At 40.4% G+C, this 18,703-nt stretch overlaps 1 protein-coding gene across 4 annotated transcripts in view; it reads left to right on the top strand.

The window, feature by feature from the left end:
- HIVEP2 (HIVEP zinc finger 2) overlaps positions 1-18,703 on the top strand; it is a 151,084-nt gene that overhangs the window by 64,657 nt on the left and 67,724 nt on the right. For 3 of the 4 annotated variants that reach the window (XM_054162667.1, XM_054162665.1, XM_054162668.1), the window contains one exon: positions 4,354-4,415. The exons of the other annotated variant lie outside the window; for it this stretch is intronic. The gene's annotated coding sequence lies outside the window, so the exon portion shown is untranslated. The remainder of the gene's footprint in view (positions 1-4,353; positions 4,416-18,703) is intronic. 4 annotated transcript variants of the gene reach the window in all.

Raw genomic sequence — 18,703 nt, 5'->3', positions numbered from 1 at the left:
CTCTTGCTTGGGAGGTAGGGTATCAATCTGCAGTGTGAAACTCCTCCCTCCTCCACAGAATTCCATTTCCATATACAATTCCAGCCAGAAATCCTAATCTGGAAATCTGTAATTTGGGAATGAGAAAGAGATGGGGTTATGATGACTCTGGTGACAGGTTGGACAGGTTGGACTCAATGATCTTTGAGATCTCTTCCAACCTTGGTGATACTGTGATACTATGACTCAGAGACACAAAACTCTTTAAACCCTCTTTCACTAGTGTGCAAGGAGAAGTAACAGTAACCGGACTTTCTTAGCGTAGCCACTCATGAAGCACCACATTGAGTGAAGAGAATAGAAAGCTTTGAGGTTATTTTGCTATGCTCTCTAAAGCTCAGGGCCATGTGCTGTCTTTAAATGAGAATGGTGGTGACTTATCACCCCCTTGACCTGGAACTCAGATCTCGTTCCACCAGAAACTTGTTATTGGTTACAGAGGGAGCGAGGCTGCAAATTAGATCAGTTGCTCTTTTCAGTTAGCGTTTTCTAACTTGATTGATACTAAATGAGATATCACAGTGGCAAAGGCATCAAAGCCACCTTGAAGGGAATAGCAGTTTCAAAGAGGTATAAAGAATAAAACTATGCATAAAAAAGCAAAATGAGTATTACATTAACTAAAAAAAAAGGACAAAATTATTATGGTGAAGATCTTATGAAAAATAGAAGATCTGATGAGTTTGAGTAAATTAAAAGTGAGCTGGAGAAAGCACTGTAAAATATACTGTATACATTTTGCTTATTTGAGTACAAGATGACCTAATGGATTTTGGCCATTTCCTATTTATTCTAATTAATGGAGTTCTATGATCACTTTCCAAAAAAATGTCATATTCTTGCCTGTCTCACTGCAAACCTTCTTCCTGCACATTTTGGGCACTTTTTGCCACAAAGGGAAGCATTTGCAGAAAGCCAGCCTAGTGGTATTTTGAAGAGTCCAAACAGATTTTTCATAGCCACGTCTTGCCATTGCTCCATTGTAAAATTCCCAGAATACTTGTATTTTGCATTAAAATTGTATGTTAATTTATATCCAGCAACTCTAGAGGCCTGAGTCATACATCCATGTTCTATTCTCAGAGTAGCCTTCTTCCACTTCTTTAAAGCTACAGCTTGGCTTTGCAGGAAATAATAGTCATGCTTTCATACTATAACTAAAATATTCAGACACATGAATATTTTCCTTGACTTCCTATAAAAATGTCATTTGTAGCTTTATTTTGTTTGTCCTGGTTTGACTGTAATATAAACAAGAGTTTATTAAAGCATAAGCTCTAAGTTGCAGTTCTTTCTTGAAACTGCAAGGTCTTACAAAAATTACTACTTAAACTTCAGGGCAAAACCACAACTTAACAGAAAAAATGAATAATGAGTCTGTTTTCATATGGATTTTTTTAAAAGTACAGCTTGTAGTTGAACTAAATGTACTATTTCTTCCACTGCAGCCAGGAAGCCCTCATAGACTTTTGACAGCGCCGCCAAAAAATTAATGCTTCAGCTGTTTAAAAGATATCAAAACCTTGTTGGACAATTGTAATCTCCTCCAGGAATTTCCTTTTTCATTTTCCCTCCCTATAAATGCTGATAACAAGATGCTTATATAGTAGAAATGGAAAGTCAGAGGTATGTTACTAAGTGTTGTGCATTCCTTCCAGCCTTATGAGGAGAGGCGTGGCATCTCCACAGCAGCGTAAGAAACACGGACACTCCATTGTGTAATCAGCCTTTGCTTCAAGGATTAACCATTTGCCAGGGCAGCGTAGATTTAAATGTTTCCTAAGCCATAACGTGGCAGCCAACTGGAGAGCTGTTGGAGATGGCTGGGTAGGAAAGTGAAACAGTGACCAAGGAAAGACAGAAATGAAGGAAGCAGAGAAATACTCTGCATGTGCCAGCATCAGTTGACACAGCAAGACGGAAAGCAAGGGAAAACAGTGCTGGTCTGGCTTGTCTTGAATTTCTCTCCTCAGTTTTACATGCAATGAGATGTGACAAATTGAAATGAGGCACAGCTTGAACTTTTGTTCTGAAGCATATCAAAAAGGCACTTAAACATGGACTCAAAGGTCAGGATTGTTCCCTTTCTGTAACAAATTCCCAGGACAGCTGTTAATAATACTCTGCATTTTAAAACTAATCTTTAATAGTTTTCATTGATATGTGATATATAGTGTTACTGTGGCTGTGATGAGGAATGGTTTGTTCTTCTCTAATGATGGAAAGGAGATGCTGTGCTAGGAAGAGTGAGATAATTGAAGAGGTTGCCAATAAAAAACCCTGTGTTTTCAGAAGACACCCTTGTGTTCAGCAAATGTCAATTAGAGAAATGTCACTTTATATGTACAGTGGGTTATTACTGTACAAATGCTGGGTCAGATGGGCAAGTTACCTTTGCCTCACAGCTGCTATTTTAAAGTGAACACAACTGTCAGGCACACAAATATAAGACATTGTGGAAGGTGAACAGTAAAGTAATGACTGTTTGTAAACGCAGGCTAAAGAGAAAAAGGGTCAATGTAACAAGCCTTGGCACTGTGGGAAGTAATTTTTACCATGTCTGCACTAACTGGATTAGAAACCTAATCTTTATATAATGGAGAAGTGAATGTTTTCTTCTATCACTTAAATAAAGTTAATACATTGTTATATTCTTCTGATGCTTGGGAATGGGAAGAGAATACACAACCCATTCAGTTACTTTCTTTGATACTGTAATGTTTGTGGTCTGTGCCTTTGTAAAGGAGTTTGAGTACTTCAGTGTATTATGCTACCAATGGTCTGGCATCATCAACATCTTCCTGATTACCTTGCTCTCAGGTCTTGTGTGGCTCTGATTGACTTCAGTAAATGAGATAAAAGGCAATTCTGAAGTGACCTGGTCCAAGATATGACCTTGTGTGTTTATTACTTGCACCTGCTTGTAGGTGTTTTAGTTTATATTTTATTTTGTATGTTTACCTAAAGCTTCATTAGATTCAAGTCTTAAGAGGCAGAAATCTTTCTGGAAGCTGTGGCCATCTCAGGTGTGTACAGGATAGCTGTACTATATATGGATTCCTGAGTTTTGCTCTGGGGCTATCAGGCTTGTCTTTCTATCTAATGACATCTATGCTTGTGCAGGTTTCTCTCCAGGTCATGAGAAAGAACACACTTCAGCAGAAATTGTGTTGTTCTTGGTGGCCTGAACCTTTGTGCTTGCTTGACCTCATACCTCTAGGAAGCTCAGCTAGCAAATGAGGTGCAGATCTTTGTGGCAACACCATCTGGGGTCCATGGGCAGCCAGTTAGGTTGTCTTGCTTCCATATATGCTGAGGTATTTTCATTGATGTGCTCATTCACAGGTTTGAAATCTCTGCAGCTCTAAAGTACCATTTTTCCCTGAGGAGGAAGCACTGTGCTTGCCCGAGAGCTTGCTCAAACTCAGCATCTGCTGGGGCAGGACGGGGTGGCAGAAGTTAAATGGAGAGTGTTTGAAAAATTTTATGAGGTCACCATCCTTTTAAATTGGTTTACACAGATGGCTGTCTGGTTTGTTGCTTTGTCCTTGCTTAATAGTAACTGTTTATGGAAAAATGAATTGCTTTGCAGAAGGAGGTCCAAAAGCTCATGCTTTTGTTTCCCTCACTGAAGATCTTCATGTTATTATGGACATACAAAGATCGGGCCTGAAACAGATTAATTATGAAGCTCGCAGTGAATAATTAACCATTTGTCTTGTTCCTAAGCTTTGTAGTCACCAGGTTAGAAATTATTTCCCAAACTGCAGAAGATAAGAGAAAGTTATGCCTGGTTTCACAATGTCCATATTGTTAGGGCTTTGTGCTGTATATACTCTGACATCAGCTGATACCTACGCAAGTCGGGTCCAGCTTCTCATGCAAACCACTTCCTGGGGTTTTCTTGGGTAGTGGCAGTGATTCAGAAGACACCGCAGTGCCTCAGAAAGCCATTTCTTGCATGTTGCACCAGACTCTGTGACAGAGAAGAAATGAGGTTCTTAAGAAAGGGGGTTTGATTTTAAAAATACCCACATTTTTGTTTGTTCTACATTCAGAGTTAGATGTATATTACTTGGCTTGTGCCCTCCTGACCCTGTTCATAGGCTCATGGTATGTATTGTGGAACATGTAGAAATATGATGTCAATGCACATGTGAGGCAGAAGCTTGATACCATCCTTCAGACAGAGATGCTGATTTTGCATCCACAGTTGTTCTCACCTGGCAAAAATGGCCAAGAAACAGACAAGATTAATGTGTGTTTTTTTTAAAGGAAGTCAAACCTAAATAATGGTACTCTGCCCTTTTACAGGACTGTCTACTTAAGAAGCTGAGAGTGAGTTAGAAACATTGATGAAGCCTCTATTCTGTGAGGTGGGTATGGTTTTTTATTTCTATTTTGAAAAAGCTTAGAAAATTCAAGCCATCTGCCCAAGTTCAGACACAGAGATATTTAAGAGCTGCAAGCACAATCCAGAAGCTTTCTGCCATGGCATGTGTTCTGATCAATACTTACAAATAAGGGCTTTTGGCCTCCTCTGGATGGAAGTGATGAGTTTTGCATTCTGTTAGCTTTTGAAGTGGCTCATTTAATTCTCGATTTCTGACTCGTGGAATAAGTGACTATCACAGATACTTCTGCTCTGCGGTTCTCCTGCCTTTGTTGTATGATGGTCTTAGGTCACAGTTTAGGGAGGTAGAAAACTGTGAGAGAAGAGTCCGTAGAAATCAAGTATTTCCACCAGATTCAGGCCAAACATAATCTGGGGCTCAAGAATGGTCAGTGTGTTTCATTACCTTTCTTTTAAGCATTTTGTCACAGTCAGATGCATTGGCAGACTTTTAATAAATCCCCTTCAGCACTGAGACTTGCAACTTAAGTTCAAAGACCCATGAGGGCTGGATAATTTGAATAAGTCTGAGAAGTGAAACTGAACGTTTGTAGGTGCAGCAGCTACAGACAGCAAAACTAGCCAATCCTTTAATTTTGATAGCCTTTCTCTTTGCAGGATACTGCATGCAAAACAGGTAGTTCTGCTTGCCCTCTGCATGAGCAGCTTGGGCACATACCGCCCAGGGCACCAGGCTGGTCACCTAGCCCTGCTCCCAGGAGACTCGTTTTGGGCAGAAATAGTCTTCTAGGTTCTTGATTATTTGCACCAGTGAGTGGGCTTCTACCTCCTGCTTCATGTCATCAGGATCTTGTTGGAAAGCTTAAGTCAGGATTGGTGCGTGTCTCTGTAAGGATCTGGGCTTTTCTTTAACAGACTGGTGCTTGCCTTTTAAAACCTTTTTTTTTTTAAATAAATTACTCTCACAGTAATTACCAGAATACTTACTGATAAAATATGAATTTATGCATGCCAGTATTTATCTCTTTTGTGTCTATTCACAAACACATAATGCAAAGTGACTCTAGCTCCATATGGCTCCCAATCTCTTCCCACCTCCGACTGCTAGCTTCTCCTTGCCTTGATGAATAAAAGAGAGCAGAGTGCTGGGCCAGGAGCTGAAGGTGGGTGTAGGAGAAAAGTTATATTAGAAATGTTTTTCTCCACATCACTGAGACTCCTCAAGTGCCTCTCAGTTCAGATGGGAAACACATTCAAAATGTGATGAAGTTTGATGCCAATCTTAGCTTCACACTCTGAAAAAGGAATGAAAATACTCAGAGGGCAAGTTACCTATGTGCAGATTTGCTTCCTGGGTGATAGAGGCTGTGCAAAAGCTTGCATTGCTTTGGAAGCTTTTTGGTACACATTGTGGCTAATACTGAAAATAACTTATTTTTGAAGCTGAAATTTGCACTTGACTGAATTAGAGATGACAGACCTGCTGGTACTCTGTTGGATAGGGCTGTAAAACAGTTGAGATGCCTCCACTCAGAGACCTTCCATTTTCTGAAGGTATGCATCATTTGTTCTGCTCAGTTCTGAAGCGTTTAAGTTCAAAATCTGTGGTGAGATTTGCAAAACATAATTTGATTAGAACTATGCAAATCCATTGCTGTAGTGTAAAATGCGGTAAGGTGTTTTGATAGGGCAAGCTCTCTGCCCCGTCTCTTCTGCCTGCCTGCGCCAGGAGGTGGAAGGTGCAGGTTTCCCACGTTGCTGCAACGCTTGGCAGGACGGCGCAGCTTGCTGCCTGCGCTGCGCTGCGCTGCCGGAAAACCCGCCCCGGCCGCCACAATGCTCTGATGTGAACAGACCCCTCAGTGTCTTCAAAATAGGAAAGTTAAGAACCAGTATTGGGTGTTTTTGGATTAATCAGTGATTCTGTTGTGACAGCATTGCTTCAGGTCCTGGGACTGTGTGGGTGGGCAGCTAAGTGGTCTTCTGTTGCTGGTGCTCTAGTCGGCATATAAGGGAGCTGAAACGGCTATAAAGGATTTAGGGATGTCTTCAGAGACTCTTCTGTGCTGCTGCCTTTAGAAAACAAACTTGAGGCCACAGATTTCTGTCCTGTTAGAGCATTAAATGATATTATCAAATTCATAGCAGTTAGATCATGATATTTTAGATCAAGAAGTGGCTAAGAGGGAGCAGAAGACAAAACTGGTTGGAAGAACATGTAAATGGCAGAAAGTTCTGAAAAGCTTTGCCTCTGCTCTAAACTAGAACAAACCTGTGTCTTATTTCAGAACATTCTGAATGCTGCTTCAGTTTTGTGTATTTTGATGGCATGGAAATACCCCAAATCATCTCATGTGTCTCATGAAACTCTAATTCACTGTGTAGCACAACAATACGGTTAAACTGCTAGCACTGAAGTATCTTGTTATATCACAAATCCTGTTACTTATATCAACCTTCATTTAAACCAGGGACAACAATTCTAATTTTTATGGAACTTTTCTATCCTATCAGCATGTATTTCTTTCAGAAAACCCTTTCAGTATGAAAAGTTTGGATGAGTATACACAGTTCTACTCCCCCCCCCCCCAAAAAAAAAGTTCTTACTATATAGTTTAGTTTTAAAAATGAGTGAAACATGCCTTCTATTATTGTCTATAAACCCCATAAATCTATAGAATTACATATTTATGACTGCTTAGGATTTCAGCACAGATATGGCTGACTTTTCATTTCTGTGAGAATGTTTACAGTTGAACAGTCTCAGCTTTTTACATGTATGTTTGGTGAATATAGAACTTGCACATGCTCTGAGCTGTGAACCAAAAGCTTCAGATTTAGCCAGCAGAGAGGAAGGAATTTGTCTGCTCTACAGCAAAAGGAAGTATTTGCTGTATTATTGTAGTACATGGCATTTTGCCATCTTTGATAAAGTATTTAAGGGTTGTGCACCCAAAGTCTGCTGCCCTCTTGACCCATCATCCACCACCGACGATAGATGAGGTAGATGAGACGCAGCTCCATAGGAGAGCCATTGTTTCAGCCCCATGCAGCTCCCCCAAGAACGGAAGCTGCAGACAAAGTGGCTCCCTGTGATTCACCACACTGCTCAGCCTCCTGGCTTTTTTATTTTTACCTGTACATTTTCTGGCCCTGCTCTGTGCCAGCTGAGGTGAACAGATACATGAGGAAGCTGTGGGATTGATCCGCTTTCTGCTCAGCTTAATTGGGCATGAATGAGATGAGTGTCTGGGATTCCCCCCTCCCCCCCAAACTGTATTTAAAAGAAAAAACAGAGACAATTATCACAGCACTGTGCCTTGGCAATATATTTAAATTTATTTCCCTTTAGCTATTCAGCACCAGTGATAGATGACGCTTAAAACACTGAATTGCCCATCATTTTTCTAGTGCACTGTGAATTGCCCAGTGTTGGTTTTGGGTTTTTTTTTTCCCATCTCTGAAAGCAGTTCTGGTTACAGAGATGCCAGCATCCCCAGTAAGTATGCCAAGAATGTACAGTTATACTTTATACTGCTAAATTAACAGACAGGGATAGTCACACCAAACCAGATTCAGCTCCCAGATGGGAAAGCATCTCCTCTAGCCCAAATTTTAGTGACTTTTTACATAAGAAAGTTTCATCAATATAGCATGCAGTGTGATCTGAAACAAATGCTGTCGTCTGTCTGTGTTGATGACAGGTAATTTGTAGAAAAAAGTGGCAATTTCTTTGTTTTCAATGACCAACCAGGGGTTGGAAATGTTTGGATATGTAGGTAGGCTAGCTCTTCTCTTTGTTTCTTGAACTATTAAAGTTTACAAATATTATTTATCAATTGTACTTTTCTGAGTGCTGGTTTGAAGTGGAAAAACAAGGTTGGATTTTTATTTAGTTTGTTATACATGGAATTCTCAGCTTTGTGAATTCAGTTATAATTTGCACACCTGTAAGTGACAGGAGAATGAGTTCTAGATGACAGCAGCAAGAGCTAACTTCTGATTGTTGCAGTACGTGGTGCTGACGGCATGAAATATTCTCAGATAGGCATTTCTGTCTCTTGATTAGGAAGGGTTGGTTCATGAGATGATGAAATCCGTGATCTTTGACACTTTGCCTGTGCCAGCTGGAATACTGTGGAAGATTTTGCCCCCCTGCAAATTTTAACAATGACTGTATTATGGTGAAACGAGGCAGAAGTTTTCCCAAGCACTTTACTTAAAAGATGCTCAAGTCTGTAGCCTAACTAGTCCTTGGAGCACTCTAGGTTCCTGCCACGAAGCTGAGTGAGATACACATGGAGGGATGTACATGGGTATTTGGATAAAAATACACAACTCTCTGTGGTTGTGCCAGACACTGTAAGTACTGTATCTCACAGTCATTACAAGGGGAAAGATACTTTAGATAGGATTATTTTGTGCTGTTCTCCAGTTCATAGTATGTCTAGTTTTCAGTGCACTGTACTACTCTATTCCTGTTTATAAATCTTTTAAGTGTGCACATTAAAAAAAGTAATTAAATTGTCATTCTAATTTATAGTATGCCTGAAGTCAATCACCTAATTAAATGGAAAGAGCAGAGAGGTAGTAGGTTCATAAGCATTTATTAAGTATTACGGTATTAATTATGCAGAACTCTTGAACCAAGCAGAAGAGGAAAGAATGGAAACGCCAGTGTGAAAAAGCTCTGCATTGCTGCCCTTCTCAATTGAAAACTTATGAGACACTCCCCCACCCCCAGCTGGCAGGACGACACTAATGCTTTCTTTTTGTTAATTTTTAATGAAATTATGATGGAGTTTTTTTAATGACAATCACTTGTAGCATTTTCCTGTAACATTTCTAAAAGAATAATAAGTCCCTGTGCAGGGACCTATAAATACAAGTCGCATTGGAAGATACATTTAGAGTTATGGTTTGGAGTAGACTGTGTGGGAATAGAGTCTCGATCATCATTCCTCAGCATCTGTGCTAGTCCCTGAAAAAAAAAGGCTTGGTAGGCAGTGGAGGTAGGGACTGAGTCTAAAAAGAGGAGGCTGTGCAGCACTGGAAGAGCAGTGGGGATGGTGTAGGGATGTTGTGGTCAAGAGATCTGCCCTTTCTTTGCAACCTTTCTCCCACCTTCAGCTGTAAACCCATGTAGTCTGGCTGAAAGCAAAGTGTAAAAGCTGCTGGCTCAACCTTCAGGGATCAGGGATAGAAGGACACTCTGCAAGGCCTAAGAAATGGAAATTTATTCTGATAGTGTTCTTGTCTGCTTTGTATTTTGCTGCCTCAACACAAGAAGGTGATGAGGATGGAGTTGAAGTCTCCAATTTAGAATGTCTTCTTTTTCCTAGTTTGTGAAAAAAAAAAAATAAAACCACACTGAAATAGACTTACCCGTGTTTCATGTTGTTTCTGGGGTTTTCATTTCAGCCTCAGTGACCTTTACACTTGAACATTACACATCAAAACTTCTCTTTCAGTTTGCACAGGGGTCTGATCCTGCAGCCTGGATCTCGGGTCCTGCCTGTGCTGAAGTAGCCCATGGGCTTTAGGGGAGGGAGGGAGTGAGCAGGCAAACAGGCAGCTGCTGGGAGCACTTCAGAGTTCTGTGATCTTCTACTGGTCCCACAGCCTGCAGTGAGCAGAGCCTTGCTATGCTTAAGGATACAGATGCAAACCAGGATGAAGACCAGTAAGGGTTTTGAACAGAATTCAATGCAATACTTTGCAGCTTGAATGGATGTTGACAATAAGGGCTAAATGGAAACCCTAGGAAGGAAACACCTTTGCTTTTTTTCTTACAAGAACTTGTATCAGCAAACCCCTCTCTCCCATTTCACCAGAGGTGAGGCGTTTAAAAGACCTTTAGATTAGCAGGCTTTAAAACAAAAGATGACCAAAATCCATTCCATATAAATGGACAGGAAGGCGTTAGAGACTTACCTATTTATCCTGTCATTATCAAATTGATATAACATGTTTGGAACCTAACAGCACAAACATCATTTTATCTTGTAGTCTATTAAATAGGAATTCATTGGGAAAATAAGGGTATTACCTAAAAGTTGGATCTGGCTTACCTGAAAGTCAGAAAAACTGGAATATCAGTTCAATTGCTCTTTTTCTGCAAGAAACTCTGTGATTGGAATATAAATCCCTGCTGAAGGCCATTTCATTTTTCAGTCTTTAATAGACTGCACTGAATTGACAGCAAAAACCACAAATGGAAAAACTAGACTGAACAATCCAGAAATTTACTGTGTATAGGTTTTTCATGTGTACAGGAAACACTGAATCTGTTTGGCTGTGTTCACTGCAGTATTCTGTACCATCTCTTTTCATTCAAGGATGCAGAGGATTTTACTCTAAGGCCTGATCCAGTAATTTACCTGGCAACACTCTGTCTCCTTGTCCTATGCACCTGCTGAGAAACAGGCTTGCATGTCTTGCTGGAGGGAGACCTGTGGTTCCCACTCTTAATCCAGTAAAATCACTAAGGGTTTTGCTACTATTTCAAAAGACATAACTGGGATTCCCTTTACACCAAAGATAATGTCATACCTTATATGGAGCAAATCAAATTATTGACACCTCCTCCTCCAAGAAGTTATAATGAGCACAGTCATTATGCTTCAGGTTAGCACTGCAGCAGTGTTATGTAAGGAATACAACTTGACAGTTCTATGGGGGGAAGGGAGAAGGAAGTATATATGAAAGTGGTAGTGGCCTAACCAAGGCCTCAGATAACATAATTCAACTCAGATTATATAATTCATTTTATGGTCAATATGCCTGTCCTCTGTTGCCAAATCAGAGAAAAAGGAAGTCTCTTCTTCATGTATGAGAACCCTGTCTTTATAACTTTCTTGAGGCATATATATTCACTGGGAAAATTAACTTGTTTTATCACTTGGCAAATCACTTATTTGAACTTCTAGATTCTATTTCAGTGCATGTACATTATAATTGTGATGCAATGATATACTGAATCAATATTGTACTTTAAATCCACAACCATGGAAATATTCACAAATTCTCAAATATTCAACCTGGCACAGATGCTTTGATGTGGATGGAGAACTTGACCATGTGAGTCTACCTTTATCTGTTGCTTAGAAATAACTCAGATGGGTCTGTGTTAGGCACCAGCACAGTCAGGACAAGTAGGTGTTTGGTAGAACATGCCTGCACATACAGTGTGTGAGTCCAGGCAGCTCAGCCAAAGACTCTCTGTAAGCATGAGTAGGTCTCAAGCTTCTCCTGTGCTCCTGGACCTCCTCTGTTTGGAGCACAGGGGTATCACAGTCATTAATATCTATAAGGTGAAGGGTGTTACTTAAAAATCAACATATATGGAGCCCTTGCCATGACTGCAGCCCAACCAAGCTTATCAGATACAGCTTTCAAGTTCCTGCTACTAGAACTCAGTGTGCCCTTGCAGCCTTCAGATGCGCTGTGTAAATGCTCAGATAATTTGATGCTGATGTGATTTCACTCCTAGCAACACCTAACGGAGGTAGCATACATTTATACAAGGAGCTACTGCTCCTTGTTTAGGTTTGGGTGGAAGTTCCCTGGAATTACAGAGCACATTCTGAAGAGCAGTAGTATTAAATTCCAGCTCTCTCATTAGTGTATGTATTGATCTTGTATGTGGTCTATTCTATTCTATTCTATTCTATTCTATTCTATTCTATTCTATTCTATTCTATTCTCAAGGTGTTTCTTGAGAGAACAATATTAAATTTGAAAGAACAAATGCCATTATAAAGCAGGGAGATGTGCAATGACATATTTGTAACTTCAAGCCTCATAAAATAAATTCCTAACTAGACTTGGTGCAAACATTTCAAATCCTCTTTGGCCCACAAAATCAAGAGCCAAAAGGTAACCTCAATTCACAGGACTCTTCAGGAAGATGGAAAAGGCCAAAGTCAAGTTGAAAGAATATTTGAGATAAGAAATCTAGGTACATTGAGTCTGGATAAAATGTAAGTCAGAGATTTAACTGAATATATGTATTCAGTAAAAGATCTGGAAAGAACAGGACAAGGTATTTTCACATATTATAGAAGAAAACAGGGTGAAGAAAAAAAATGGTTAGGCTGCAGCAGGGAATACTTTGCTAGAGAGTTCGATATTGGAAAAGGGTTACTACTACACAACATTTAGGTCAGTGGAGCAATCTGCCATGGGAGGGTGTGGAGTTAATCATGGCTAGACTAGATAAGTGTCTGTTGTAGATGATCTAGGGTGACTGATTTAGACGTGGTTTCCAACCCAAATGCTTTTGTAATTTTTCTCTTCAGGTAAATTCTGTCAGATTGACTTGTTCTTCCCATTTGTGTGCAAAGTATTACAGCCCTATTGACAAAAAAGCCCTTTGCTGGGGGCTAGAAGTATTACTAATATTACTTTGCATTTTATAGTAGATGTAAAATGCCATCTAATTATTATATAAACTCAATAGTGTTTGTGAATAATCTCTTGAAATCTGTGTTGAAATATCTTACAAATATTTAGACTAAACTTAAAGCTCTGGCCAGCTTGATCTAGTGCGAGGTGTCCCTGCCCATGGCAGGGGGGTTGGAACTAGATGATCCTTGCGGTCCCTTCCAACCCTGACTGACTCTATGATTCTTTCTTAGAATAAAACTTTTTACTCACAGACATGTCTGCATATTTTAAAGATGGGAAATGAATAAGTTTTCAGAGAAGAGCATTACACAGGAGGTGAGATACACTCTGTGTCCCTGTGACCGCATGAATGATATCTCTCCTTGTACAAGTGTTTGCCAGAGTGTCAGTTCCCAGGGAAGGGTTTAGAGGGCCTACAGACCTGCAAGCTGATGCATGTATGTGTGCCTGTATGTATGTATGTGCATACCTTTAGGTAATAGTGTGATATTCTTACTCAACAGTTACTGTAGTCAGTGGATTTTTTGATTGATCCCAGGCCGTAGAACATGTTTTCTCTTTTCCAGGTAATTATCTGTCATGACATTATATTGTTCAAAAGCAGGCTCTGTTCTTAAGTAAATAAAACCAGTGCATGTGAAAAGATTCACTTTTATCAATAGAAAAAGCATATTGTGTTGCTAACCACTCATAGCAGGGAAAATCATTTCTCTTTGGGCTCAATCCAAGTTCCATTGACTTTTGTGGTACATGGATCAAGCTTTCTAAGTCATGTTGCTGTGATGATCTGCAAACCCACCGGGGACTTTGTTGTTCATTGCCAGGACTACTTGTAATAAAATGATATTAAAACATGAGAACATAGGTGCTGACACTTGGATCTGCAGTTCAAGTTAAGGACTTCTTTGACTTGTCAGAATGAAAGAAAAGGAGTAGCTCCAGCAAAGGTAATTCTGACTCCACTTACTTATCCTCTTTAAATTACTGTAAGAGTGGTGTATTAGTAAGCAATCCTTAGAGAACTGGTGAGAGGTGCTTTACTGTATCCTAAGGGCATGCTAGGTAACTCAGGTATAGTGAGCCTTCTCCTGGTGTCTCCTGATTGTTTTGTCTCCTGAGAGGCAATCCTGACAGAAACCCAGTTTGTTTTCTTTCAGTGCTTGCTCTTTTATCATTTAAGCAGTTTCTGGGGGTCACAAAGATTCTGGAACAGCAGGATAATGGTTTGGGTTATAATTGACTGAGTATGTTTATATCTGTTGTAACTTCCTCAAGATGAATAAGGTTCTGAATGATCACTATTGTTTGGTTTACCTTTTGTTACTCATGAGAAGCCTTTAACTTGATTTCTTCACAGTTTCTTAACAGATATATTTCCCTGGCAGGAACATTTTTGCTGCCTAGCATGTTGACTGTCTTATCTGAAAATGTTTTTAAATCTTTTGCACTTTCTCAGCCCCTTTGCAGCTTTTCCAGTTTGACTTTCTACAGTCAGTGTGGCTCTCACCAGTTTCCTGCCTTTACTAATTTTTGAGCAGAAGCCTTAACACAGAATCAAGCCTTGAGGTTTTTAAGGGGACAAGTCTCTTTGAAACTGCCACCTTGCTGTCTTCAGTCTTTTGCTTGCAGCTGCACTAAAGCTCTGCTGAACACAGCAGAGAGGGAAAAGGAGGCTTAGGACCAGTTTTTCCATTTGTCTGGTTCCTGGAACAACCAGGCCTTGAATGTACTGCATGTTAATAGGAAACACTTTCAGAAACAAGGTTTAGCTAATCCCTGCCAGTCTCTAAGTCAGGAACACATTTCTGTCATTTAGTGGCAGGGCATCTGTGTGTGCTGATGGCTGATTTTTGGACACAGATATGAATAAATTTGGTGGAGGCTCTGTTCACCTGCATTGCCATTTGTGTTTCAAAGATCAATAATGTTCTTAAAATACATTTCTTTTTAGTGACCTTTCTGGACATAGTAAGTAAAGGTAATTTAGAAAGAGATTGGTTTAGTACACAGTTTCAGAGGTTTTATTCTGACTTCATATTCTTGGCCATCACAAAACAATAATCAGGGTGGTACATTGCCCACAGCAACATCTATGAGTCCTGAAAATGCAGTATAAAACCTGTGTGTCTGCCCTAAAGTAATGAGTCTCTGTCAAGTATTGCATCATGGATAATTGTTAGTTCTGGCTTTTAAGTTCTGTAGGGTAGCTGGTAAGATTATTTCTTCAGCTGGAACCATAGCGATAGAGAAATCGAAACTTTCCATCCTGCCTCTTCTATAACTCTTCGTCTATGCTGTGTATCTCAGATAGTGTACAGCAAAGGGCTGCAAAGGTTGAAGATGACACTCCACCCATGGATGATCATGACTAGCTGGAAATTCCTACTTCACTACTCTTCTTGTTGAAAATGCTGTGGAAGTGCTCTGTTCCTTACTCCAAGCAGAGCTGTCTGGGGTGGCTTTTGCTGAAGGTCAGTGGAGGTATCACACTGACTGAGGTAGGAAACATGAACCTTCAGCCAGCCAGGAGCAAGTGGGGACAGGAACACCCTCAGCTTCCACAACTACAGGAAGAAGAGGACTTCTGTCATAGGTCTTAGCCAGCAGCAGTTATCCCTTAAATGAGACATGATGGGGAAGAGTGGATAGCTTGAGCTTTTGTATTGTGTGTTTCTCTACATGATGATGTGGAGATCTGATGGAAAATCATATTAAAAATTGTACCAGAAACCTATCTTGTACCTGTACTTGCAGGACCATTCCACTGTCCTCCAAAACCTAGCCTTTTATTTGAGATTATTCTCCAGACTGTTGATTACTGCAGTGTTCTCAGCGGTGATTGCGTCAGGACCATCAGTTGTTATTTCCAGGTCCTCAATTTTCTTTTCAGCCTCCTGCCATTTTAATCCCAAGCTTCCTGTCCATGGAAACCATAGTAGCCTGGATTATGTCCAACCTTCCAGAAACATGGACTACATGCCTTGTAAAGACATTAGATAATACTAGGTGGCCAAGGACCCAAGTTCTAGGTATTGCAAACCCAAAGGCAGGTGAGCCCATTTAACATGCTAAAAACTATGTCTGAACATGCTGCCATCTGAGCTTGATTTCCTCACAGGTATGTTAAGGTCACTGACCATTCTCTTATGAAAATCATAGACAACAGGGTTAAAATACTGAATCACTTGGGTGATTGTGACCAATAGATAATACCATATAGCACACCTGGAAATTATCTTTTCACACAGCTGGAAGCAAATCCACAAATCCCTTTTATAATACTTCTTAAATTTGCTGTGATTTTTATCACCTTATTTATTTATTTATTTGTTTGTCTGTTTATTAAAGCTGCCCAATTAGTCTCAGGCACTGGGTTTGGCTTATTTTTTTTCCTTGTCACTGTACATCATGGTCCTCCCTTCTCCAACCAGGGGGAAGCCTACGCCTGCAGAATGCACTAGCACCAAGCCTACCGTCTTCCCCCTGCTTCCTGCAGCTCTGGAGAAGGGTGCTTAGCCTGGGCTGAGCTTTGCTGCCATGGGCAGGGCTGGGTGGATGAGATTTCTTCTCCAAAATGGTGGTGTAGCACCAGATGGGGTCAGTCTTGGGTGTGCTAGAGACTTCTTTTGCTTGTGGAAATACTGTTAACCTTTCTGATTAGGGCACACATGGTAAGACATTTTATCTCAGCATTTCTGTAAAAGCCAGAGAGAGAAAGTAAGATTCTCATTAGTGAAAGAAGCTGATAGTCAAGTCTTGGTAAAAGACTTCTCTCTCTAATCAAAGTAAGAACACACCTATGTTTGCTTTCATAGCTGTCTTGGCCAAAGGCATAAAGATCTTTGATTTGATTTCTTGACTTGATCCCTCACTGACTGACACAAAAGCTTTCACTGTGGATAGAGTTTGGACAAATCTTTACTTATACTGAAACACTTTTTGATTGCTGGATGAGGGAAGAGGGACTCCAGGAAAAAAGCTGTGCCAGCAAATAATGTGATTTTGCTGGTAAGGACAAAGGCTGTACTGGGAACACACTGTCACTACAGTTTGCTAGGGCAGCTGCACCAGCAAGGCTATCCTATTCTGGATACAGCCTTCTCTTCTGTTCCAGTTTGCCATGCATGATTTATCTTTCTGTCAACTCTTCAGGTCCCTAGGCACCTCTCAGTGTAAAAAGAAATTAAAACCCAATACAGATGAGTCTGCTTTGTGTTGGACTCTTGACCTGTAATATATCAGGTTTTCATATTGCAACTTTCCCAGCAAATAGCTGTCCTACAAGAACCGAGGTTATGTAAGTGAACTGCAGAGGTCCTACCTCAGCCATGCTTTGGTTCTATTTGCTTCCACCTACAAACTGTCAAGCTGTCTGAAATGCCTTTGAGAGGAGATAAGGTTTTCAGATTTCCTGGGAGAGCATAACCATGAACTCCAGTGGTCAATGAGGAAGAAAATTATCACCAAAAATCAGAGAAAACAGCCTGGCATCCCAGATGTCAGAAGGATTGCTTAATGTTTCGTCCTGTTATACCAGTTTAATTTTTATCAGACTTTGGAGTATGTTTTTTTCTTCCCCCTTGATGCTCTCATTACATTTTCCTTCCTGTATTAAAGAAAGTGTTTTCATCTTGCTCTGTGCTTCTGTGGCAGCATTTCTCCTGAGCAGACTGGTATGTTGGTCCCATGACAGGGTTGCAGTCCGACTTCATAGATCAATAAATCACCTTTGTTAGTTGTTGAGCATGCCAGATTTGAATTTTAAAAATCTACACTAGCATTCAAAATACCAGAGAGGCCAAAACCTGATGGAAATTTTAAGAGGCATCTGAAGAATTGCTCTATATTTCAGTCGTAAGGCTTTGCCAGCATTATCTTTTAACCAGATCACTGTTTGCCTGGGTTTCAGTCTCCTGTTTTTCTCTGTGACTATTGGAAGTAGGTGTTGGTTTGTTGTTGGGTTTTTTTTTCCTCCTTTTTTTTTTTCTCTCTTCCCCAAGAGACAGACAACTGTGTCTTTAAAGCAACAAAACAACTGTGTCAACAGATGGGAGAGAAAATGCTGTGTCTGAAATAGTGCTAGGAATAAACTGTGTTAAAAATAGGTAGTCTTGCCACAACTGTTTTTTTGGCCAATGTAGAAATCCTCCTTTCCTGTACTAGTGTGTTATCAAAACTATACTAAAACCCTGCTAGAAAAACGGCCAAATTAGTGTATAAAAGTGTTGCTAGAACAATAGCTTCCCTTTCCCTGCCTAATTGTAACAGCCGTGCTAGTAAAGGAGAAAGGCTAAGGAAGCTGCACTGCCAGGGGAGAGCTCTTCACAATTCCTGTGACTGACCCCTGGTCACCAGCATCTAAAACACAACTCTTGCACTTGTGGGTATAGATTTTAATGATGTGACCCCCCTCTCCATCCTTAACAGTACTAGGAAAACTAGGACACTAGAGAGTGTCGGAATTTTGACCTTTCTTATAAGTGTTGTTTCATTCCTAGATACGGAGAGAAATAATTTTCCTATCGCACTAGCTATCTGGGGAGAACCCATGGCAATTCACAGTCTCAGGCTGCACCAGGGGAGGTTTAGGCTGGATGTTAGGAAGAAGTTCTATACAGAGAGAGTGGTTGCCCATTGGAATGGGCTGCCCGGGGAGATGGTGGAGTCGCCATCACTGGAGGTGTTCAGGAGGAGACTTGATGGGGTGCTTGGTGCCATGGGTTAGTTGTTTAGGTGGTGTTGGATTGGTTGATGGGTTGGACGCGATGATCTTGAGGGTCTCTTCCAACCTGGTCTGGTCTGGTCTGGTCTGGTCTGGTCTGGTCTGGTCTGGTCTGGTCTATTCTATTCTATTCTATTCTATTCTATTCTATTCTATTCTATTCTAATTTTGCTAACAAG

Source organism: Dryobates pubescens, chromosome 6, assembly GCF_014839835.1.
Source record: "Dryobates pubescens isolate bDryPub1 chromosome 6, bDryPub1.pri, whole genome shotgun sequence".
Taxonomy (NCBI): Eukaryota; Metazoa; Chordata; class Aves; order Piciformes; family Picidae; genus Dryobates; species Dryobates pubescens.
This window is presented reverse-complemented; position numbering and strand designations above follow the sequence as displayed.